Source organism: Diceros bicornis, unplaced genomic scaffold, assembly GCF_020826845.1.
Source record: "Diceros bicornis minor isolate mBicDic1 unplaced genomic scaffold, mDicBic1.mat.cur scaffold_108_ctg1, whole genome shotgun sequence".
NCBI lineage: Eukaryota > Metazoa > Chordata > Mammalia > Perissodactyla > Rhinocerotidae > Diceros > Diceros bicornis.
The window spans coordinates 526,697-550,302 of NW_026691022.1; the positions used below are offsets into that span (position 1 = coordinate 526,697).

A 23,606-nucleotide genomic window follows, 5' to 3' on the forward strand; every position below is an offset into this window, starting at 1 on the left:
CACGGCCTATCCTAGGGGCCGGAGCAGCTGATTTCAGGGGATTTAAGGAATTCTAGTCTCCTCGGCCGAAGGACTTGGTGTCAAGTTAGCCTTGTAGCCAGCACCTGTCTGTGGTCCAGTTCTAGTAACCAGGAGCTCTTCCTCTATTTACATAAAGTAGTCCCTGACTTTTACTCGAGTTGTGATAATTCTCTGTTGGGATGACCTGCATTGTATCCCTGTTTCTGCACACTGGGGTTCAGGTGTAGAGTCCTGCCCTTGAAGCTCAGGCCAGGGCTGGTTCCCATCACTGGCTGCCATAATGCCTCAATTCCAGCTGCCTACATGGACCACTGTACTGCATCTGCTTCCAGAATCTGTCCAGGAAGACAGGTGTGAAGAAGAGTGTCACCTCCTTGATCTGCCATCTCTCAGTTGTCAGTACGCAAGCTGGACCACTGTGGCCTGTCTCATTTCCAGATCTCCACCTCTCCTGCTCTAGTCTGTCTGTTTCCACAGAGAGAAAAGCTCCTATTTTGTGTGCCCAATCATCCTGGATCTATGAAAAGCATTTTAGAATATGAACAAAAAGAACTGACCCAAATTCTGAAGTGAAAGTTATAATTTTCTTTTCCTAAAATAATTCAAACATTCTGAGAGAGCCTCAAATATGCATTTCTTCGTCGTATTACCTTATGCAATAGCTGTAACTAATAATTTCTTGGCATGACTTCATAATAGCCACTGTTTTAACACCTATTTTAAGAATAAAATTGTTAAAGGACTTTCTACACTTTTTACTGTAGAATTTGCAGATAATGGAAACTGTTTTGGATTGTCAATGACTCAGATTACTTGTAACTGGGCCCTCAATGATGACACACAATTTATCTCACTGTTTTCTGCACCCCTTTCATATTAAGACCCTCTTTTGCTTTAGCTGGGTTCCAACTGGGTTTCAAAAGAACACAGAATAAAATGCTATAATAATCCTGCAAATGTCTTTCTAATAAGTCCTTGTATGCTTGATAAGAATACCACCACTGCTACTAGTTCTACACTCTGCCCTCTTTTTTTTTTTTTTTTACCATGGTGAGGTAAATAAAGTAGTGGGCATACTGCAGGTTTTCATTTATTTCATATATTTTATCCCATTTTATCCCATTGAGTATCTACTCAATACTCTTATCTCTAGGATTTCTCTTACTTTTTTGATAGAGATGTTTATAAAAGGACTCATCTTTTAAGATAATCCTAGAGATAATTTCTCAAAGATGAGTCTTTTATTTTATAAGGATTTTGATGGATGGTCAAATTACATGAGAATGGTTGGCTTCACTTTACTGGACCACAGAGCCAACAAAGAGAGCAGCAGATCTGCCCAATGGGTCATTCATAAGGGAACCCACAATATAAATCCCTAATAAGCAGGTAATAATGATAAGCAGGGACAGAAACAAAAGTCAATCTCAGACAAGGAATGGTTAGAGGTTTCTAGTCAAAAACAACTTCTGCAGAGTCAGGAAAAACATCTGTAATACATTCTCAGGATGTACTGTTTGCAGATGCTTTAGCCAGGCATATTTCTAAGGAAGCCCCCAATTTGAAGGAGCTTGCAGTCTGAAACTGACAACACTAACCCATACCTACAAAGAAACAAAAGCCCAGAGAAGAGGGAACAAGCTGCTTTACACAGCTCATGCTGGGACTGAATGGGCTCTGCAAATTGGAGCTCTCTATCTGAAAAATGCCACCAGACAACAGTTTTACCATGGGCCTCCTGATGGTGCTTATGAATAGACTATGCCTGGGTTTCAACTTATCTGTTAGCTAATAAAGGCTCTCTTTGATTTCATACATTTGGAGCCCAGGAGGGAGACTGGGGACTGTCTCAGTGTTCTCAGCAGTCTGAAGCCTAAGTCAATAGAACAAACTAGTTCCTCACTTTTCTGCCTTCCCAGGAGCCAGGAGAAAAGGCTTAGAAATTCAATGCCAAGGCACACACTATTTGTAGAATGACTGATGGTCATATTTCACATCTTAGAAAGACAAATCGTCCTATGATTTACACTTAGCAGGACACTTAGAATTACTGGCTCAATTCTACCAGAATTTTTCTCAAAGGTCCGTTACGGTTCCTGCTAGGTCTAGAACCCCAAGAGTCATCTAGGCTGCCTCTTAATTTATATCCAGAAACTTAACTGTGATATTCAAATGCATAAATAGACAGATGAAGATAATAACGGAAAAGACTTTGTGTCCAAAATATCATTAAGAAAAATGAAAGGCAAAAATCAAACTGCTCAAAATATTGCAACAAATTGTACGAATTTATATAAAAACAATTCTTACGAGTCAACAAGAAAAATCATTACTAACCTAATAGAAAAATGAGCAAAGGACATGAACTGGCAAATTATAAAAGAAGAAACACAAATGGCTCACAAACAGGTAGGGGAAAAGTTTGACCTCAATGGTAATATAAAGGTCAAATGAACAAAAAAATTGGATGTCATTTGCACTTCTCAATTTGGTGCTCAAAAAAAAAAAGTTGATAGCACCCAGTTTCATAAAGAGCTCAGATTATATATATATATATTTTCCTCCATTCCTTGTGACTTTGATGACCCCTCCAGAGTGAGATCTGGCAGTGCAGAGCAAAAGGCTGAAAGACACACATTCCCTTTGACCTAACAACTCTACATCTAGGAATTCATTCTAAGGAAATAGCATGGATATTTGTACAAACTGAATTGCTCAGATGTTCTTTGAAATTTTTTTACTACAGGAAAAATTAAAAACAACTTAAATGTTGAACAAGAGGCTGGTTAAAGGGACAGTGGAATATCCACGCAGGGGTTTTTGCACAGCTGTTGGAAATGATGTAGAAGAACATGTGATGGGTATGAAAGGAAGTTCACTTGTGACAAGTGGGAAAAAAAGAAGCTATGGACACAAACAGTACAACCCATGTTTGCCAATATATTAAATATTAAAAACCATACACCACAACGTCAACGGGCAATTTTATTTTCTCCTTTTTGTTTACCTTAATATTCCAAGTTTGGTTTTCTTTTTTTCCTGCTAGTTTTTTAAGAAAAACACATGCTAGCTCCAAAGGAATCTGATTTCTGCGATGCATGGTACAAATACAAACAGAAAGCGAATGTGAAAGCATTTAATAAAATTACATTTCCTTCTATATGTAAATCAGTGCTATTAATGCAGATACAGAAAAGCAAGAGAATTAAAAACCACGGATGTAGACAGTAGATGACAATTTCCCCTAATACACAGATTTAACTGACTTTTTCCTCAAGAACCTTCCCCTTCCACACCAGAAGTAATTTTTCAATGTTTAAAGAGAAATGCAAGCATCATCACCTAAGGTATGTCTAAGTTATAGGAAGGGGATTTTATCTGTGCAGCAATTAAAAGAAAGCGGAAAGTATTCATATGAGCCAGCAAATGAGTATTCAAGAGAGAAGATCAAGAGAACAGTCGATCCTTAGGGAGAGATGAAGGGATTTCTGTGACTAGTCATGTGTCTTTCTGGTATGTGTGGTGGGGGCACTCTATGAGTGCCACCAGTAAGCCACTCTGCTTTCCCTGGAGAAGTTCTCCTGGGTGGAAACAGACATCACTTAGGAGAGAAGGAGTATTAAGTCACTTTGTGTTTTAATGAAGCACCCAACTCATTTTTTTTCCCACATCAAGTAATTATAAATTTTTCTGATTTAAAAGCCTGCAGCTCAATTATGTAATTGCCTAATAGGGTATGCGGGTGCTGTGGATCTTATCTGGTCTCAAGGGGACATAATCCGAGTTGCAGCGGCTTTAATGATGTATTTACTCAAGAGACAGGATTGACTCTAGCTGACAGCAAGGGGACCCACAGGTAAACATCATTTACATGTGACTGTTTACTTAGCCATTTACCCAAGAGATCAAAGTAAATATTTCTGAGCTTCATTAGACTCTTAGCCAAGTAATTTTTAGTAGAACTTTCTTAAATTTTGAAAATCTCTTATTTTTAAGATTTTTATCTACAGAGAAATATGTAACTCATGCTATTTACTAAAGGTGTATATTGTTTCAATACAGGGAAACAACCAAAGATACTTGATTTTGCTAATAGTAAAAGCATGACATGTAAATCAAAACAGTCCTAGAACTCACAAAAGCATTTTGTTCTAAAGTTTGCAAGGCTTGCCCTGCCCACGTCATTTTGGTAACATTGTTCTTTACGGCTGTGCATTTCTTCAGTCACAACCTAACAGTTTCAGAAACTGCCTGCTTACTTCGATTTTTAAGGACAGATTTTGTGATTAATTTATTGGTAATTTTTATGATTGTCACTAAGATGAGATCAGGATGATTTAAAAGGGAACAAAAAACCTACGAGGGGAGGCAGAATAGCACTTGATTCATAAGTTATTAATTGGGCAGCCCCTTCTCATTAATAATGGAGTTATTGGGCCGGCCCCGTGGCTTGGCGGTTGGGTGCGCGCGCTCCGCTGCTGGCGGCCCGGGTTCAGATCCCGGGCGCGCACCGACGCACTGCTTCTCCGGCCACGCTGAGGCTGCATCCCACATACAGCAACTAGAAGGATGTGCAACTATAACACAACTATCTACTGGGGCTTTGGGGGAAAAAATAAATAAATAAAATTAAAAAAAAAAAAACAAAAACCAAGCAACACTGAGAGATCCTTTAAAAAAAGAATAATGGAGTTATTATTTGAAAAATTATGAGTGGATTGGTTGTCTGGAACTGGGAATACGTTTTCTAATATAAACAACACCTTTTTAAAAAAAGATGACTAGATAGGAAAGGGCAGTAGACCACTGCTTATTTCAGCCTTGACACGGCTGAGATGTGATCTACTTGAGTGAACAAGAATGGAATACAATGTTGTTACAAAATGGTACTAGATAAAATGGACAACAAAACCGGAAAACAAATCCTTCTTAAGATCTACATTTATTGGGCCAGCCCAGTGGCATAGTGGTTAAGTTTCCCTGCTCCGCTTCAGCGGCCCAGGGTTCACAAGTTGGGATCCCAGGCGTGGACAGATGCATGGCAGGTGCATCAAGCCATACTGTGGCAGGCATCCCACATATAAAGTAGAGGAAGATGGGCATGGATGTTAGCCCAGGGCCAATCTTCCTCAGTAAAAAGAGGAGGATTGGCAACAGATGTTAGCTCAGGGCTAACCTTCCTGACCTAAAAAAAAAAAACATCTCCATTTATCAATAGGTGTGGAACAGATCTAAAAAACACAGGTTCTGTTTTTCCTCAAGAACATGGTTCTTTCTCAAAGAACATTCACACAAGTGGTATCATACCTCAAACAAAACAAAACTATAGGTTATTTATTGAGTCACAGGAAGTGCAGTGAAATGAAAATATGTGTGGGAAGGATAGCACAAGATTACCTCTGAAAAGGGGCATGGGCTTGAGGAGAAGCGCACAGGGGCTGTATCTCCGTAATAATTTATTTCAGGAGAAAGAAATTGGGGAGGAAGGAGGTTAGAGGAGGGAGAGGAGGAGAAGGAGAAAAGGAGGGGAGAAGAAGAGGAGAGAAAGAGCAGAAGAAGGGAGGGAAGGTGCGTGAAAGGGGGAGAGAGAGAAGCCAAGAGGGAGGGGGAAAAGGAGGACGGGTAGGAAGATGAGGAGAAGGAAGATGAGGAGCAGGTCTGAAATAAATAGGGTGCAATGGTAACGACACATGTGAGTCTGGGCTGGTAGGCATGGGATTCCTGGGTTCATTTTATCACTCTATGTTTGTATGTTTGAAATGCTTAAAAAAAGTACTTCTACTCTCTTTTAATCAAAGGGGCAAAGAAAGGGGGGCTTGAGAAGGACTGAAGGTGCTCTGAGAGGCTTGAGGGGTGATGGCCGAGGCTCTGGACCGCACAGCCACACAGGTGTGTGACTTCAGTGCAGAGATGGCAAGCCGCGCCTCCGGGAGGGGCACATGCAGAATCCTCGAACTTTGCGCACGATAAAAATAAAAATGATCAAAGCCAGAAAACCCTATATTACATATAAGGATGAGAAAACATACATGAAACTAGACACGTTCACAAGACATTAAATTTAGGAAAGGAAAGGCCATCTCTCTGAATATATGGCTTTTCCAGGGAATGACAAAGACTACGATGGGAACGCTCTAAATCTGGGCTCCTGGGTTGGAGCCCATCCTGCTTTCCTTGGGAATCTGCTCCATCGGTTCCCTTGTCTCTTCAGCAGTTCACACTCCCCTCTGTGCCAGCTCCTGAGTCAGGCCCCTTGCTGTCTTGTCTGACCCACAGCAGGGCTCGCTCCTCTCCGTCTCAGTCCTAATCCAAGCAGACAGAACTCCCCAAGGCACAGCAGAAATCTTATTATAGCCCCACTCGAAAAGCTCTACTGGCTTTTCAAAATCTACTCAATTAAACACAAACTCCTTAGCCTAGGCTGGACCCTGCACAACAAGGCTCCACTCCCTTGGACCTTCTCGCCCACCAGCCCACACATCAGCCACAGAAGACGGCTCTGTTTCCCGGGTCTCGATGGAGTGGAGAAAGAAAACCAGGATGCTACAAGATGCTTCTAAGTTCCTTGGAAAATGCTGTGGTAGATATGCTTAATTAGGTTAGCTCCAAAACCTGAATCAACTTTATGTAAGGAGTTGAGATTCCTACATAAAACACTATGCAAAAGGCCTGAGAGCAGAAAGTTAAAACCAACCATAAAACCTCACTATTATTTAATCTTTTTTCAAATATGTTAACCATTGTTAAGAACATGACTATTTCCTTAAATGAATAATTTGTACATCTTGAAACTTATTAAAAAAAATAAAAATTACTAACCCCTGTCCTCTGGTCCACGTTTTTGACTAGGAAAACTTCAGACTTCTTAGCTACCTCTTCTGTGATAGAATTATCACGTTCTTTCAAGGTGGCCATGTGCTGACCCAACTGTGCCCTCAACAAGCCTGAGGCTGACGCTTGTTCAGATCTATAACACAGAAATAGGAGACACATTAGAAATTTGTAGTATTGGGTTACTTATGAGATTCCCATATTTTCAAAGGCCCCTTAATCAAGTTGGTAAAAGACAGTTCATCCAGAAAAGTCTAGAACCTAATATATTCTGGACTAAGGGAATTTCCAGAGTCTTGGTATTTCTTTTTTAATTTTATTTTGGTTATGATTTCATTGCTAGATGAGCATTCTCAACTTTGGCTGCATACTGGAACTACCTGGGGAGGTTTGCAAAATCCAGGTGCCTAATGCCACCCCTACAGAGTCTAGTAAAATTGGCCTGAGGTGTGGTCCAGCCATTGGGATTCTTTAAGGCTCACAGAGCGATTCTAATGCGCGGCCATGGTTTCAAATCACTGCACAGATAGTCAGCCTCCTCTTAAGTGTAGTTAAGAGAAACAAATCACATTTCCATCTCAACAACAGTTGATTCCTGTTATATACTTACTATGAAATTTATTAAAAATTAAGATATTATTAGGAAAGAGTTAAAAGGAAGCCTATATTGCTGCCTAGACTACGGTATTTAGATACTAAAAGGAACCAGGTTCCCTTAGGGAAATGCCCTGTTCTAGTTCTGGGGCAGGAAATGTACAAGATGAGCCTGGAAAACCTTGTCATACTAGAAAGCATGGAAGCTATCAAAGACTACTGAGTCATGTCAAAAGGCCTCAGAGGCCATCTTGAAAGGGTTCCTGCTGGCCAAAGATGGGACAATTTGAGCACCAAAAAGAACAATGAGTGCAATGGACTTAAACACAGCAAATATATAAAAATCTACAAGTTCATTTAAAAAATAAATAATAAAAAGTTTTAAAAATAATAAAAAGTCTTTGGATTCAGCCTCAAAAAGGAAGGAAATCCCGTCACATTCTACAACATGGATGAATCTTAAGGACACTATGCTAAGTAAAATAAGCTAGTCACAAAAAGACAAATACTTTATGATTCCACTTACATAAGACACCTAGAGCAGTCACATTCACAGAAACAGAAAGCAGAATGGTGATGCTAGGTGCTGGGAGAGGGAGAAATGGAGAGCTATTTAATGGATACAGAGTTTCAGTTTTGTAAGATGAAAAAGTTCTAGAGATCTGTTGCAGAACAATGTGAATGTACTTAACAGTACTGAGCTGTACACTCAAAAATGGTTAAGATGGTAAATTTTATGTTATGTGTGTTTCACCAAAATTAAAAATATAAACAAATAAACAAACCTTTGGAGGCTGCTAGGGCAACAACTTGATATTCTGAAAATTGGTAAGTAAAGGGATAGAATCAAGCATTTATCCTGCCTTTGTGGTCAAAAAATGCATTTTACAATTAACAAGTAGTTGATGGGAAAAGTTCTTCCAACTAATAAATGCAGAAGAAATTAACAAATTAGAAAAGTCACCATTTTGTAAGTCCAAATTAATGAATGCATCTAGGAAATGATCATAATTTTGTGGAAACTGCATAACAGTAAACTTTATACTGAAGCATCAGTCTATCAATGTTCAAAGCCACAGACCAGTCTTCCTAACAACATGACAACCAGATATCACATGCGGCCTGAGGGGGTGTAATAAGAAGTACAAGCACTGGGGCAGCCCGGTGGCGCAGCAGTTAAATGCGCGCACTCCGCTTTGGTGGCCTGGGGTTCGCAGGTTCGGATCCCGAGCATGCACCAACGCACCGCTTGTCAAGCCATGCTGTGGCGGCATCCCATATAAAGTAGAGGAAGATGGGCATGGATGTTAGCTCAAGGCCAATCTTCCTCAGCAAAAAAAAAAAAAAAGGAGGAGGATTGGCATCAGATGTTAGCTCAGGGCTGATCTTCCTCACAAAAAAAAAAAAAGAAGTACAAGCACCACCTATGACGTTGTCTTGCCAAAATAACTGGGCTGGAGTATAATCATGTATCTGGATTGAACCAGCAGTTTACAGGTGATAGCATTTCGATCCTGATACAAACAAAGCAAATGTAAAATGACTTTTTTGAGATAATCAAGACAAACTCACAAGAAATAGGTATCAGATAAAGAAAAGAATCTTGTTAAATGGTAATGTATTATATCCTTATATGTTAGAGATATAAGTATTTGTATTTATAAGTAAAATATGTTGTCTCTTTTAAACTACTCAAAGAAAAAAGTGTGGATGAGGGAAAGATAAAACAAGACTAGCAAAATGTTGACAACTGGTGGATCTGGGTGAGGGGTACATGGGACTTCATTATGTTATTATAGTGGCTTTTGTGAATGTTTTAAAAATTTCAAAGTAAAAAGTTAAAAAACAGTGTAATAATGTCTGCAACTTACTTGGAAATGCATAAAAATAAGAGATTGTGACTGATGGATGGATGGAAATATGAAGAGACAGACATATGGGAGTGCAATCAAATGTCAATGGTAGATTCTGGGTGGTGGGTATATGGATGCTCATTACACAGTTCCTTTTACTTTTCTGTATGTTTGGAATTTTCATAAGAAAATATTTGGAAAAAAAGTAAGTCTAGGTACAACTCAGAACCTTCTTTAATAAATCTTAATTGTTATAATCTTTGCCTGACCTAACTCTAGTTTTTCCCAAGAGTTGAATAAAGTGGGATGGGTCATCGGAATCCTTGAACTTATTTAAAAACTTCCCAGAATGATTCTAAGGTTTCTGGCTGGTTTGGTAGAAAGCCCCTTCAGCAACTTGCCTTTCTTGGTTCTGTCTAGACCTCACCAATGTCATAATGCCACCCAATTCCTTTGTTCTGTTTCTATGTAAATGAAGCAACCTTTTTCTACATTTGGTTTCACAAGAGATTTCCCTACCGGGAAAATGCAATCACAGGCTACCAGCAAATTCTAGTCCATTCAGCCGTTACATTTCTCATAATGAGTAAATCAATTGTGCTTCTGGTCTGAAAAGATGCTTACTTAGGTTGAGTTAAACTTGGAAACAAGTTGAAGTAGGGTGAATTAAGTTAGTTAAAGTAGTTGGGATGGACTGAATTATCAGAGACCGTCTCGCTGGTGACTGATACACGTGACTTCTGCAGAGGCAAAGCCAAGGCAAGAGGCTACTAATGTCCCCACCAACTGTAACCATCCTTTGGGCTCTGGTATGAAAGAACTAGCTAAGGTTTCCTATAATTATTATACATACCTCACAAAAGGACAAAATCCATTAATTGACTTGCATGGGGTCAAATAGCAAATGAGCTATGGAAGGAGGTACAGCATCTAGAGTCTGTGACTTCTGAACAGTTAAGCCAACACTTACAGCACAAAACCAGGCTTTCGTGCAGATTGATTTCAGGACAAATTGGGTGAGGAGTACAACAGCCATGGCTCTCCTTGCATGGAGTCTTGCCCATGTTTCTACATAAACACACCAAATCAGAAAATTTGCAAAGTGGTACAAAGGATTTTTTTGTGTGTGTGTGAGGAAGACCAGCCCTGAGCTAACATCCAATGCCAATCCTCCTCTTTTTTGCTGAGGAAGACTGGCCCTGGGCTAACACCCGTGCCCATCTTCCTCTACTTTATATGGGACGCCGCCACAGCATGGCCTGACAAGCGGTGCGCTGGTGTGCGCCCGGGATCCTGGCCAGCGAACCCCGGGCTGCCACAGAGGAGCGCGAGCACTTAACCGCTTGTGCCACTGGGCCGGCCCAAGGTACAAAGGATTTAAAGGAGTTTTTTTTTTCTCTTTCGTCTACTTTACATTGAAAAATTTATAACATCAATGCCACAGAGAAAAAACAAAGTTCAATGTCAGCTAAATTATATACTCCTTTAATTAAAAAGATAATAAAAGAATAGACTTTAAACAGTCTATAATTAACTTCATACACTTGGAATGGCTTCCAATCAGAAAACTGCAATTTAAGTAAATGTACCAACATTTCCTAATTACAACTGATTTACAACAGATTGGTAACTTGACCAAAGTTTTAAATGCAGACAAAATAGTAAGTACCCTGAATTTTATTCTGAACATAATAGGCAGAATAAAATAAAGAGGTTTTTACATACTGTAATCCAAATAATATAAAGCTGACTCAATTTTTCAGCATGAGTTTGAGAGCACAATTGGGCAACTGTATCTGAAAGTAGCCACTAACAAGAGACAATTAATTAGTTGCACCTGGAAAAAAAATAAAATAATGAGTACTCTCAATATGGATTTCATATACGATAAAATTACTTAAGTAATCATTTTTATGTTAAAATATGTTTTCTAGAAGGCAATAATGAACAAATTTTTTATCAATTACCCCAAATGAAATGAATTATATTTTAATAATTCACGATTGTCTAAAATAACAACTTGGTCTTCCACCTAATAACAGTAAACTTTTCATATGAAGGTCTTTGAACACTTAATCCCTGATATAACAAAAATCAATAATGATGATAGGAACGGTTTTGTTCTTTTTCCTTTTAAGATGCTTCACTTTGTGAGCAGGAATTCAGAAGTCTTCTCACTATCTTTTAGAGTACGCTGTGGGGCAGGTATCCCATTTTGCAGATGAGATTATAGTAAAGAGATAGACCTCGACAGCCATGGTTGGGTCGGGGCACAAGCAGGGCTGCCGCCACACCAAACACAGTTCTCTTCAACAGGCTTTAAGGAGTTCATAACCCATTAGAGCCTTCCTACTCTGCCTGGCTTAGAATTCTAATGACATCAGTGTCATTAACAATTAAGGAACAAAAGTAGATCATTCTCTCCAAATCTGTGTTTCTGAAATAGTTTATCAAGTTGACCAGTTGACTGCTTTGGTCCAGGGGAGATCTCAAAGCAGATGGGAATATATCACTTAGGGGAGTGCCCAAAATAATTCCTGGGTGCTGAGGGGCACAGAGGGTGGCTAGAGCAAGAAGAGCAGCAAGGAGCCCGATGCCATGATTAAAACTTGTTAGAGGGGCTGGCCTGGTGACCTAGTGGTTGAGTTTGGCGTGCTCCACTTTGGCAGCCCTGCTTCACGGGTTCGGATCCCAGGTGTGAATCCACACCACTCACTCATCAGCCATGCTGTGGCAGTGACCCACATACAAAATAGAGGAGGATTAGCACAGATGTTAGCTCAGGGCTAAACTTCCTCAAGCAAAAAAAGAGGAAGACTGGCAACAGATGTTAGCTCAGGGCTAATCTTCTTCAGCAAAAATAAATAAATAAATAAAACTCGTTAGAAAGAATCTGTATTTAAAGACCTCACTGCTTATCTCTCAAAGGTCATATAAACACTTGGCACTTTTTCCAAGGCTAGACAGTGAACCAGTGACAATCAGTGTGCATTAAACAGCACCCCCAGTCACAACACACAATGCGGCATAAAAGGGCAATCCTAATCGTAACAGAACATAACACTGACATTAGTAACCATTCCTGACTTCTTTATCTGGCTTAAAAAAATGATTGTGGTAAAGAAGCAGTCTTGCAGCCTCCAGATATTAATTTTAAAATTTGTGTTGGTCATAAAGAAGGATCATTTCTTAGGGAAAGCTGATTTATACATAACTGTAGACCAACAGTCATGCAAAATGCAATCTTTCATAATGGAAATCAATGCTCTCTTATGCATGTTGAGAAACTATACAAAGGTCTAGTCTAGTAGATGTAGATATTTTATCTCATCACCCACAATCACAGTTTGGCAGCGTAGGTTAAGAGAGTCACACAATGAATCATTTAGTCTAACAAGTCAGTTTGCACAGAGACTTATAAATGCATATATGCTTTCTACGCCACATACCACAGCTGTGGTTTATGCAAAATAGTATATCAACAGATACAAAAAGCAGTGAGAAAGAAACAGGGGCCTGGTTACAGAGCCTCACAACACATAATCACCAAATGACCTACAGAGTGCAGAAAGACTCCGCCCCAGACAGCTTCTTCCACCGCCTTGTAAAGGAGTATTTGAGACTGCTGTTTTTTATTTTGCATGATAAAACAACAGGAAAGAGGGGGAGCCGGCCCCCTGGGTTAGTGGTTAAGTGCGCGCGCTCCGCTACTGGCAGCCCAGGTTCGGATCCTGGCGCCCACTGACGTACCGCTTGAACGGCCATGCTGAGGCCTTGTCCCACATACAGCAACTAGAAGGATGTGCAACTATGACATACAACTATCTAATGGGGCTTTGGGGAAAAAAAGGAGGAGGATTGGCAATACATGTTAGCTCAGAGCTGGTCTTCCTCAGCAAAAAGAGGAGGATTGGCATGAATGTTAGCTCAGGGCTGATCTTCCTCACAAAAAAAAAAAAAAAAAAAAAAAAAAAACCAGGAAAGAGGATTTTCTTGCATTGCCCTTTACTGCTTCAGGTTGAAAAGTTACTGACCCGGAAGGTCATTTCCAGCATTTTCCACAGTTTGGAGATCACTAGTACAGATGCAGAAGGTAATGTATACACATTCAGGACTTGTGAACCTCATCTTGTGCTCTGTTAAATGGAACATATGATTGGCCAAGTCTTCTTGTGACAAGGCCCTTTTAGAAACCATCATCTTGACTTCTCACGCCTTCATGGGATTTATGCTGAATTCTACTCTGAAGAAAATCATTAACATAAAACAGCCTATGTGGCACACTGAAGGTAGAGAAAACGATGTTAGATATAAGATAACCAGACCCAAAGCCCCTCTCACTCAGCGAAACAAGGTCCTTTCAGGTGGGCTTTCACAGACACTCATCTGCTGACCATGCTCGAGAAATAATTTGTTCTCTGCTAGTAAATAGTGGGGATATATTTTAATAAAAGGAAATATAGTCAGTCCCCAAAATAAAAATCAGAGTTAGGTCACTGGCAACAATTATGCAACATGAATTAGGCACCGACCAGGTGCCAACGCTGGACAAACCATTACACAAATTACACATATGTAATTCTATGACCTCAATAAGTCACTCAGATGCCACAAAGCTTCTGAGGCCATGAAAAGAAACCCACACTACCTAAAAGGTGGGTAGAGGGTAGAGAACAGATTTCTGATTGACTCAGGAAGGATGTACAAGAATCATGGTTCACATGTGCCAACTACCCTGCAAATAATTAACCCCCTCTCTCTCTCATCCTAGCTTTATGGCCTTTAAGGGATATCCTTGAAGTGGTGGCTCTCAAACCTGAGTGAGGGTAGTTCCCTCAAGGGCTCAATAAAACCCAGATGGCTGGGTCTTACCCCCAGATTCCTGATTCAGTGAGGCCTGGGTGGGGAAAACGTGTTCCCAGGTCTTGTTGATGCTGCTGGTCCAGAGACCATACTTGCAGATTGGGGGCCTGTATCTTCTAGATTGGGGGCCTGTATCACCAGCATGACCTTGGAAATTGAGGAATCCATCTGGGGTTTGGACTTGCCAATGACATCCCTCTAGGGGGGTGGCTAGACTAGATTATATCCTGCGTTGTTCACGAAGGTATGCTAATATACCAGATGAAGGCTACCTGTGCTCCCTCCCCCCAAGTAAGCCCTTAAAACGTTGTTATGAGTAGGGATTGAGTGGATATATCCAATTAACAATTAGAAACAAATACATTTACAAAGAAGTTAATGGTCAAGTCCATGAAACAGTTAAACTGACAACTACAAGTGTCTATCCCAGTGGTGACCGTGTGGACTAGTGTTTTGTTTTCATTTGGAAGCATCTGGGAACAAGAATGGCCATCCTTCCACAGCAGCAATTTCATCCCAATAATACCTGACTTGCTTTTCATGGCTGCCACCTCCAGGTAAGAGTCTCGGAGGCTGGTGAAGGACAGCTGTTCCACAGGCTTCAAGGTCTTCTTTCAGAATGTCACTGTGATTATAGAGCCTATAAAATAAAACAGGTGCTGCATGAGATGTTTATTTAAGCACAGATGGCCCAGCTTCTAGAATCTACGGAGGTTCTTCGTGGTTTATTGACATATCTGTAATATAATCTAGACACAAAAATGCAGCAACCAGACTATCTCTCGACAAAGATGTAAAATGGGGCATTTTGAAAACCTTGTTTGTGTGTATGTGGCAGTTTTAAATCCATCAGTGGAAGTAACTTTTAACCCTTTGAAGACTTTAATGACCTTCAAATCGACAGCTATGCAATCTCATTCCACATTCCACCTGACTGATAGGAATGCTAGATAATCTTAACAGCAGAAAAGGCTAATTTTCTATTGTCAATCATAACAAAGTTAGATCTCCACAACTCATGTGAAATTTACTTAAATCGTCACTGCTAAGAAATTGAAAACTGCTGGCTGGATACTGGTTATGTCCTCTATTTCTGAATGCAGAAAAATGACTATTATTTCTCCATTCAGATCCCACTGCAATACAATTTTCTTTATTTTTAGTAAGAAGAGGAAGGGAGGGAAAGAGGGATTTAGCCTTCATTATCTATTTCCAGTCTACTGGGGGACTGGTCTAGTCTAACAATTTGGCCACTGTTTTAGGTTAGGTCTGTCACGGTATCATAGTAGCTTCCAAAGAGACTGATTAGAAACTTCCTTTAAAAACATGTCTATTTGGGGGAAAGCATGATTCTAAAAAGCTATAGGAGAAGACATCAAAGACAAAACAGTATTTCTACTTTAAAGAAGCTGATGACATACGTAGTTGGGAATATTCAACATGTACTCCAAAAAGAAAATGAAGCAACTTGTAAAGCAATGTGTTAATTAGCAACATCTTACTAACTTGTAGTTAGTACAACAGTGGGTTAAGTTACTGGATCCACTTGATGGCCATGTGCCTAATATCAAAAGGATGAAAGAGATGTGCTCTGTTTGTCTATTAGAGGGTGAGTGACAAGTGTAGGCTCAGGCACCCTGACTCTGAAGCAGGCTTTTATCCTGGGCAGGAAATACAAATGTCGTGTCATGTCCGTCCCCCCCGCCCCATTCAAGCCCTATTCTGGACCCTAGGCCACCCTATGGGCGCTCCAGTTCCTTGCCGTGTCTCAAGCTCTTGTCTAAACTCTAAGCCTAAGATTCTTAGTCCTTCTGGGCCACATCCTGTGTTGGATCCTTCACCTCTGAGCTCTGCTGCCAAAAACCTTCCATTTTTTGATCGGGTTGTTTTGTTTTTTGTTGTTGAGTTGTATGAGTTCTTTATATATTTTGGAAATTAACCCCCTGTTGGATATATGATTTGCAAATATTTTCTCCTAGTTGGTGGGTTGTTTTTTCATTTTGTTCATGAATGGCCAACAGGCATATGACAAGATGTTCAACATCACTAATTATCAGGGAAATGCAAATCAAAACTACAATGCGATTTCACCTTACATCCACCAGAATGGCTATAATTAACAAGACAAGAAATAACAAATATTGGAGAGGATGTGGAGAAAAGGGAACCCTCATACATAACTGGTGCAAATGCAAACTGGTGCAGCCACTATGGAAAACAGTATGGAGATTTCTTATAAAATTAAAAATAGAAATACCATATGATCCATATATCCCACTACTGAGTGTTCATCCAAAAACATGAAAGCAACAATTCAAAGAGATTTATGCATCCCTATGTTCATCACAGCAATATTCACAACAGCCAAGACATGGAAGCAACCCAAGTGCCCATCAACGGATGAATGGATAAAGAAGACATGGTATATAGATACAGTGGAATACTACTCAGCCATAAAAAAAGACAAAATCATGCCATTTGTGACAAAATAGATGGACCTTGAGGGTATTATACCAGGCAAAATAAGCCAGACAGAGAAAGATAAACACCGTATGATTTCACTCATATGTGGAAGATAAACACGTGGATACGGAGAACAGATTACTGGTTACCAGAGGGGAAGGGAGTAGGCGGAGAGTGAAAGGAGTAAAGGGACACATATGTATGGTCACAGATAAAAACTAGACTATTGGTGGTGAACACAAAGCAATCTATACAGAAACTGATATATGATATTGTGTACCTGAAATTTATACAATGTTATATGCCAATATGACCTCAATAAAATAATTTAAAAAATAAATTAAAAAACAAACAAACAAAAATCCTTCCAGACTCCTGGCCTATATGACTTACAGTACCTATAATACTTCTTTTTCCTTTGGCAAAATCTGGTTCCTAATTCTTCCTGGAAGGCTTTATCTCGTCACCACTCAATTCACAAAATAACACCTGCCCTTAAGAAAAGGAAGACAGGCCCATCGGAGGTAAGCCAATTTCAGAGCAGCAAAGGAGAGCACATAATCACTGGGAAGGCAATCAGGAGTTGTGAGGCAGTAGAGAGACAGAGAGCTCCTTGGCATCACAAGGGCTTGACTATGGAGGAGGAACTTCAGCTGGGCAAGATTTAGACAGAAGGGGAGATGACCCTTTAAGCTAAGGGGCGGCACAGGCAAAGGTGAGAGGAAATGCCATGGTAGGAGGGGTGTCGGGACCAGCAAGGACACAAGTCTGGCCAGGTGGGGGTTGCTGTTTGTGGTGATAAGATAGTAATGGGAAATAAAATTCAATATGAAACTCGGGTGAGAAAATAGTAATAAATCTTGCGGATTTCTGAGCTATGGCTGGTTTCTTGAAAGCAGTGTTTTTGAGAGGGTTAGCCTGGCAGCCGTGCACAGATGCAGTTGGTGAGGGGACAGACACGAGACCCAGACCACAGCCAGGAGACTGAACTTGTGCTCTAGATGGCAGGGGAAGAGTGTGTAAGTGGGAGAGCAGTGGTGGGGGTGGCAGAGAGGGAGAACAGTCATTCACGGCTCAGCTGGGGGGAAGTCAAGCGCCTACAGCTGGTGGGGTGGGCTCGCGAAAAACTGGGGTGTGTGCCTCACTCAAAGGGCCAGTCACTCCCAGCTCCCGCAGTGGAATGTGTCTCAGTGACGTCGATCTTCCTAGTTTTCAAGAGAAGCTGGAAATTCACAATTGCTAGTTTTATTTTTACGTGACATCTCCCAAATTTAAAAATCTGGCAGCTAATTCAAAAGGAGGTTAAATACTATGCTGGACAAACAGAGCTGGTCTGCAGGCTTGGGGTCTCCAGCTTAGACTGCCTCTAGTCTCACCTCCCACCCCAGGTGGTAGACCCTGAGCAAGGACCAGGGCTTGATGTTTTTGCACCTCCTCTGAAATGCTGGTACAATGGCGGAAGTCAGCAGACGCTCACCAATGCTGGGGTACCACAGTGGGGTATAGGCAGGGTGTTCGGGTGGCAGCAGCCTCCCTCCAGGGAGGAGTATTTTATCTCTGCCATTCTTAGGAATGGTGATAAGAGAAAACAGTTTTAGTGGTTTTATTACTGTTTATAAATGCTCTACAGACAATGCACCCTTTGTTGCCTGTATCCCCCACCCCCCCACCATGGTATGCCAGTGCTAAATAATACCTGATTGTCCAGTCAGGACAGATGCCAGATAACCTTTGTTCTTTTCCAATTTGATCAATCCAAATATCAGGCTTACTTAGACTAGCTCTTCTCATACTTGTCTAGGAGCTTCTCTGACTACCTCATTCACAGGGATCTTTCTTATCCCTGAATTCCTTTAGCACAATACAGACCACATCCTACATTGTACTGTTCTCTAGTTATGTCATGTCTGTCTAGTCTTCTCAACAAGACCAAAAGCTTGTTGAGAACAACAATTGGACTTCTGAATTTTTATCTTACTTGAAGTTTCATGTTGCACTCAGCACAATACTGAAGACATACTTAACACCACGAGTTGAATGACAGGCCAAGATTTAAACCTAGATTAGAGAAATCCATGACATCTATTTTTACAGTATGTTTTTATACGGTTGCTGTTAGACCAGTCCAGGGCTTCCATGGCGTCCATGGCTTGGCAAGGAGCGATCAATAAGACGGCCACAAGTACTGTCTGCACAGAGCTTATGGTCTACTCTAGATTAATTCAGAACCTTCTCTGGCTAAAAGACAAGTTGGTCTGTGCTGAGGGTTTCTAGTAGTTATTTCTCCACGTGATACCTGACTTTAGCTTACAAAATATTCATCAGTCCTTTGCTGAAAAAACCTCTATTAAAGAATTCAAACACTATGGAGCTAAAGATTAAAGACTATGTGTTATAAAAAACACTATCCTACAATTCAAGACCTCAATTTCTTTCATGTCTTCTATTTGCATTCCCATCAAAATAATTCCAGCTGGAGGGGCATCAGTCTGACCAGCCCATGCCCAGTCCTTCCTGGGGAATATGTAGACGGGCCTGGCACTAACACACTGGGCCTTACCATCAGTTTGTCTCTGTGAACTCCAGCAAGTGGACAAACGTGATGGATGACAAGTAATCTCTAGAAGCACAAAAGGCACTTTAAAGAGGTATATTTTATTTTACCCAACAGTGCAGGCAGATAATAAATAAATTTTTTTGGCCAAATTTAAAGTAATTGCTTTCTAGCTTCATTTTCATCTTTCAGTCATACAGAATTTAAGAGAGAATTTAAAAGAAAACAACTCCACTCCAGGCTAATGGGAACACTCAAAGGAAGGTACAATTTTTTTTGGAAGCAAGGAAGAGAGAAAAAGTGCCATGCTTTTCCTTTCAGTACTGCAAACTGAGAATTACTTTTTGGCAAAAATGACCCTGTATTAGGGCTGTAGCAAATAAACTTTTCCTTAACCCCACCAGGTAACTTCCACACATTCCCGTGGGTGTTCTATCAGAGTGGACATGTTTCAGTTGCAGCACTAAAGGCATGACTTTCAGGTTTTATTTTCTCTAGGGAACAACAGTCTCAAAATGGTGTGGTAATCACTGCCCATAACTAGTAATGAGTTTACTTCATAATTTACATAATATAATGTTACTTTTAAAAAGTTTTATACATTTACTGTATTTTTAATGAGACTGAAGAATAATAAAGCACCATAGTTGGTCACATCCAGAACAACGTTTTGGGGAAGGAAATTGTATTGCTAAATGAGCAACAACAAAAAGGCATCATCTGCAGAGGTGGTCTGTAGTTCTGAGTGTGGGGTTTAGGAACATCCCATATACAGAACAGTGGGCAAAGGGCAACACGACCGGCCTTTGCTTCCCATTCCAGTGCCTGCAGAACACTGGCCTGCACACTCAACTTCTTCCTTCTCATGGGTTTGACCCTACACTCCTTCCAAAACATAAGAAGGTTTTGATCTTTAAACTAAGAACACATGGCCTGGATAGAAAAGATTACTTTTAAAACCATCACTTTGGGGCTGGCCCGGTGGCATAGTAGTTAAGTTGGAGCGCTCTGCTTCGGCAGCCCAGGGTTCTCAGGTTCTGATCCCGGGTACGGACCTACACACCGCTCATCAAGCCATGCTGTGGTGGCATCCCACATACAACACAGACGAAGACTGGCACAGATGTTAGCTCAGGAACAATCTTCCTCACCAATAAATAAATAAATAAATAAATAAATAAAGTCTTAGTTGCATATTTTATCTCTATTAAAAAAATAAATAAATAAAACCATCACTTGATCATGTTCTGGTTCTGTTTTTCACATTTAATTCCCAAGGAAATTTGTTGATTACAATCAACAACATTTAAAATCCTCCTAAGACCCATGAGAATTGTTAAGTTTAAACAGAAGTAACAGAATGCATTCATGCACCCAACACTTAAAGACCACAACTGCTACAAAATATAACTAACGAGCCAAAGCGGGCTGTTGTCAGTCAAACCCTGATATGCTAATTCAATTTGTGTAGCTTACTGGTCATCCTGAAGCAATTTAGCACCTTCACCAATAAGAGAAAACCTCCAGTGACCTCCCACCCACAGGTACACAAATACATCAGAGAACCAGAGAGGTCTGTAGAAGCCCTACCTCCATAAAGATGCAAATTAAGATTTAAACAGTGTAACAATTGGCGAGAGCTAATCCTTTTACAGAGGTGTAAATGGCTATTGAGAACTGAATTCCGGCTGCTAGCTTTTGTTAAGTAGCATTACAGACAAGTTTCACCCAAGAGCAATGCCACCAATTCTGAAGACTATTGATAAAATAGTTTCATAAAGCCAGTGCAATTTGTTTACTCTGATATCAAGTTTCCTGACCATAAATCCAAACATGTAAATATAAACCACATCGAGAATTAGTGCCCTGGGAAAATAAACTGGGAGGAACTATCTCAAGCCTGACACCCGATGGCTGGAACAGCTGTACGTGCGGCCACAGTGAAGTCTGTATACGGGGTTTTGTTTGCCACACAAAACAGTTGTAGAAAGGACAAACACATACATAGTTAAAGAGTATTTTTCTTTTAACGGGCTGTCTTACAAAACCTATGTTTTGGTGGCTCCCTTGGTCCCCATTGTGCAGCCCCCTGGGTGGTCCCTTCCAGGGGGCCACTTGAAGGGAACACAATGCCAAAAATGAGGGAAGGAGGGGACAGCAACACAAAGGCCAACAGAGCGGGGCGGTCTGCAGCGGCAGGCTGCAGACTAGGGGTCAGCAAACAAGGCTCTCTGTTTAGCCCTGGAAACAAGGGCTCCTTCTCTATACCTGGAAACAGCGTGATTAAGCTGACAGCTTGAATTATGGGCTGCATTTTGTAGGGTATGGTCCGTCTGCGTTAAGGTCCTCTTTATTGTAGCAGAGGCCTCACAAGCAAAACCCTTGCCTTTTCCCCCTCTTTGGCTTCAAAACATCATTCTGTTCCATTTTAATTTTCAGAACTACTCCTTCTCCCATATCACCTTTCCTTTTTTTTTTTTTTAAGTTGCTTACTGAGGTGCTGGGAGGCCTGAGAGAATTTATAATAGGGTGTTTCCCTCTACCCTTAAACAGAGATAACCAGCCTGAACTCATAATGAGATTTTAGCAGCTCCGAGTCATTAGCGATGGCTGCATAAAGGATGGTTCCTTTATGAAATGGATGTGTTCTTTTTTTTTTTTTATTATTTATTTTTTACCCCAAAGCCCCAGTAGATAGTTGCATGTCATAGATGCACATCCCTCTAGTCGCTGTACGTGGGACACGGCCTCAGCATGGCCAGAGAAGCGGTGCGTCGGTGCGCAACCGGGATCCGAACCCAGGCCACCAGCAGCGGAGCGTGAGCACTTAACCGCCAAGCCACGGGGCCGGCCCTGAAATGGATGTGTTCTTAATTTGCTCTTTGATAGGTCTGTGGATCCCAAACAACACCTGAGTTGATAAAAATCCTCTTTGCTGGGAAGGTGAACACTGGAAACATTTACTCTTGCTCCCTGGATTTCCTTTAAATCAGCACAGATGTGTCGCCAGTGGGGTGTTGTCATTAGGGTGCTGGCTGCACCCTCCAATCTGAGGTGCACACAACGGATTTATGGAGCCAGTCACCTAAAGTGACCTAGCTTTAAATATCTGCTGCAAAAAAGAACATGGAGGGTAAATGTCTTATCGTACAACTTTATGCCTTTGATGGTGCTCAGGGCAAGCTACCCCAGGAAGCACCACTCTGGTATGCGGATTATTTCGAGCTGAAGACAATAAGGACTCAGAGAACTCAGGAAGAATATTTGAGTTTCCCCTCCCAAACTGCCTAAAGAATTTAAAACAAAAGATCTGTTTCAGGAAGGAGTTATTATCATGACTGCTATAAAGATAATGTAGGATAGAGGTTACAATAGAAAAGGCACCAACAAGCCCATCTTATCGGAAGCTCTGTCTCTCTGGCCACATGCTCTAGATGGCCCTGCGAGGAGTTACCAGACAATCATTTACAAGGGAAGTCTCCATTTGTAAAGGTATCTCCCTCTCTGTATTGGGAAGAGAGGGGATGACCTCATTTCTAGAGACTTATCAATGTAGAAGGTGAGGCCTTAAAACTGCATAATAAACCTTACTCTTGTTTATAGTGCTTTAGTGATAATCTCCTGTAACTAACACCCCCGCCCCCAACATCCTCCTTGTCTTTGGTTGGACATGGTATTTAAGACGAGAATCTCTGCTACTGTGTTGATAAACGCAGTGTCCCTGCTTTCTCCCATGTATACATGTTATTAAACTTGGTATTATTTTCTCCTGCTAACCTGTCTTGTTATTTGGCCAGCCATAAGAACCTTAAGGAAAAGGACAGAGGGAGATTCCCTCTCTTCCCCCGACACCTTTCAGAAATGTAATACAATCAGGCCTTGTATTTTGACTAAATTTAAAGAATACTATGAACATAATAAATTTTTTTATTAGACATTATCATAATTGGTTCTATAATTAAACTCTAGAGGGCGCTTTTTGTAAAAGGGCATCTGATATTTTCAGGGTAGAATCATCTTTGCTGGAGCTTAAGGACTAACAGAGGATCATAAAACAAAACACCAGACTTTTGCTGTTACACGTCTCTCCGTCTGTCTCCACATGTGTGTATGTGCCGGTGCGGGTGTACGTGCGTCTGTAAGAGAAGAGACAAGGAGGACCAGACTGGGCTGGCAAAGATTATGCTACGTGAGGGGATCCAGGGAGAAGGCAAATCAGAAGGCATGATGGGATGGTGGATGGGCTTACTGAGGGCTCAGGCAACGTTCAGACTCTGAAATAAGTTAGTATGTCACTTCTCTGGGATAAGTGAGTCTCCTTAGAAGCCAATTAACTCTGATGAATGGGAATGGGGTCTAGGGCAGTCACCCTCCACTGAGGGAGAGCTCAGACCTGTAGGGCAGGTCCCTCCCTGGGTTCTGACTCA

At 40.9% G+C, this 23,606-nt stretch overlaps 1 pseudogene; it reads right to left on the reverse strand.

Moving 5' to 3' along the window:
- Window positions 1–23,606, reverse strand: part of LOC131402455 (centrosomal protein kizuna-like) — a 67,864-nt pseudogene that overhangs the window by 21,380 nt on the left and 22,878 nt on the right.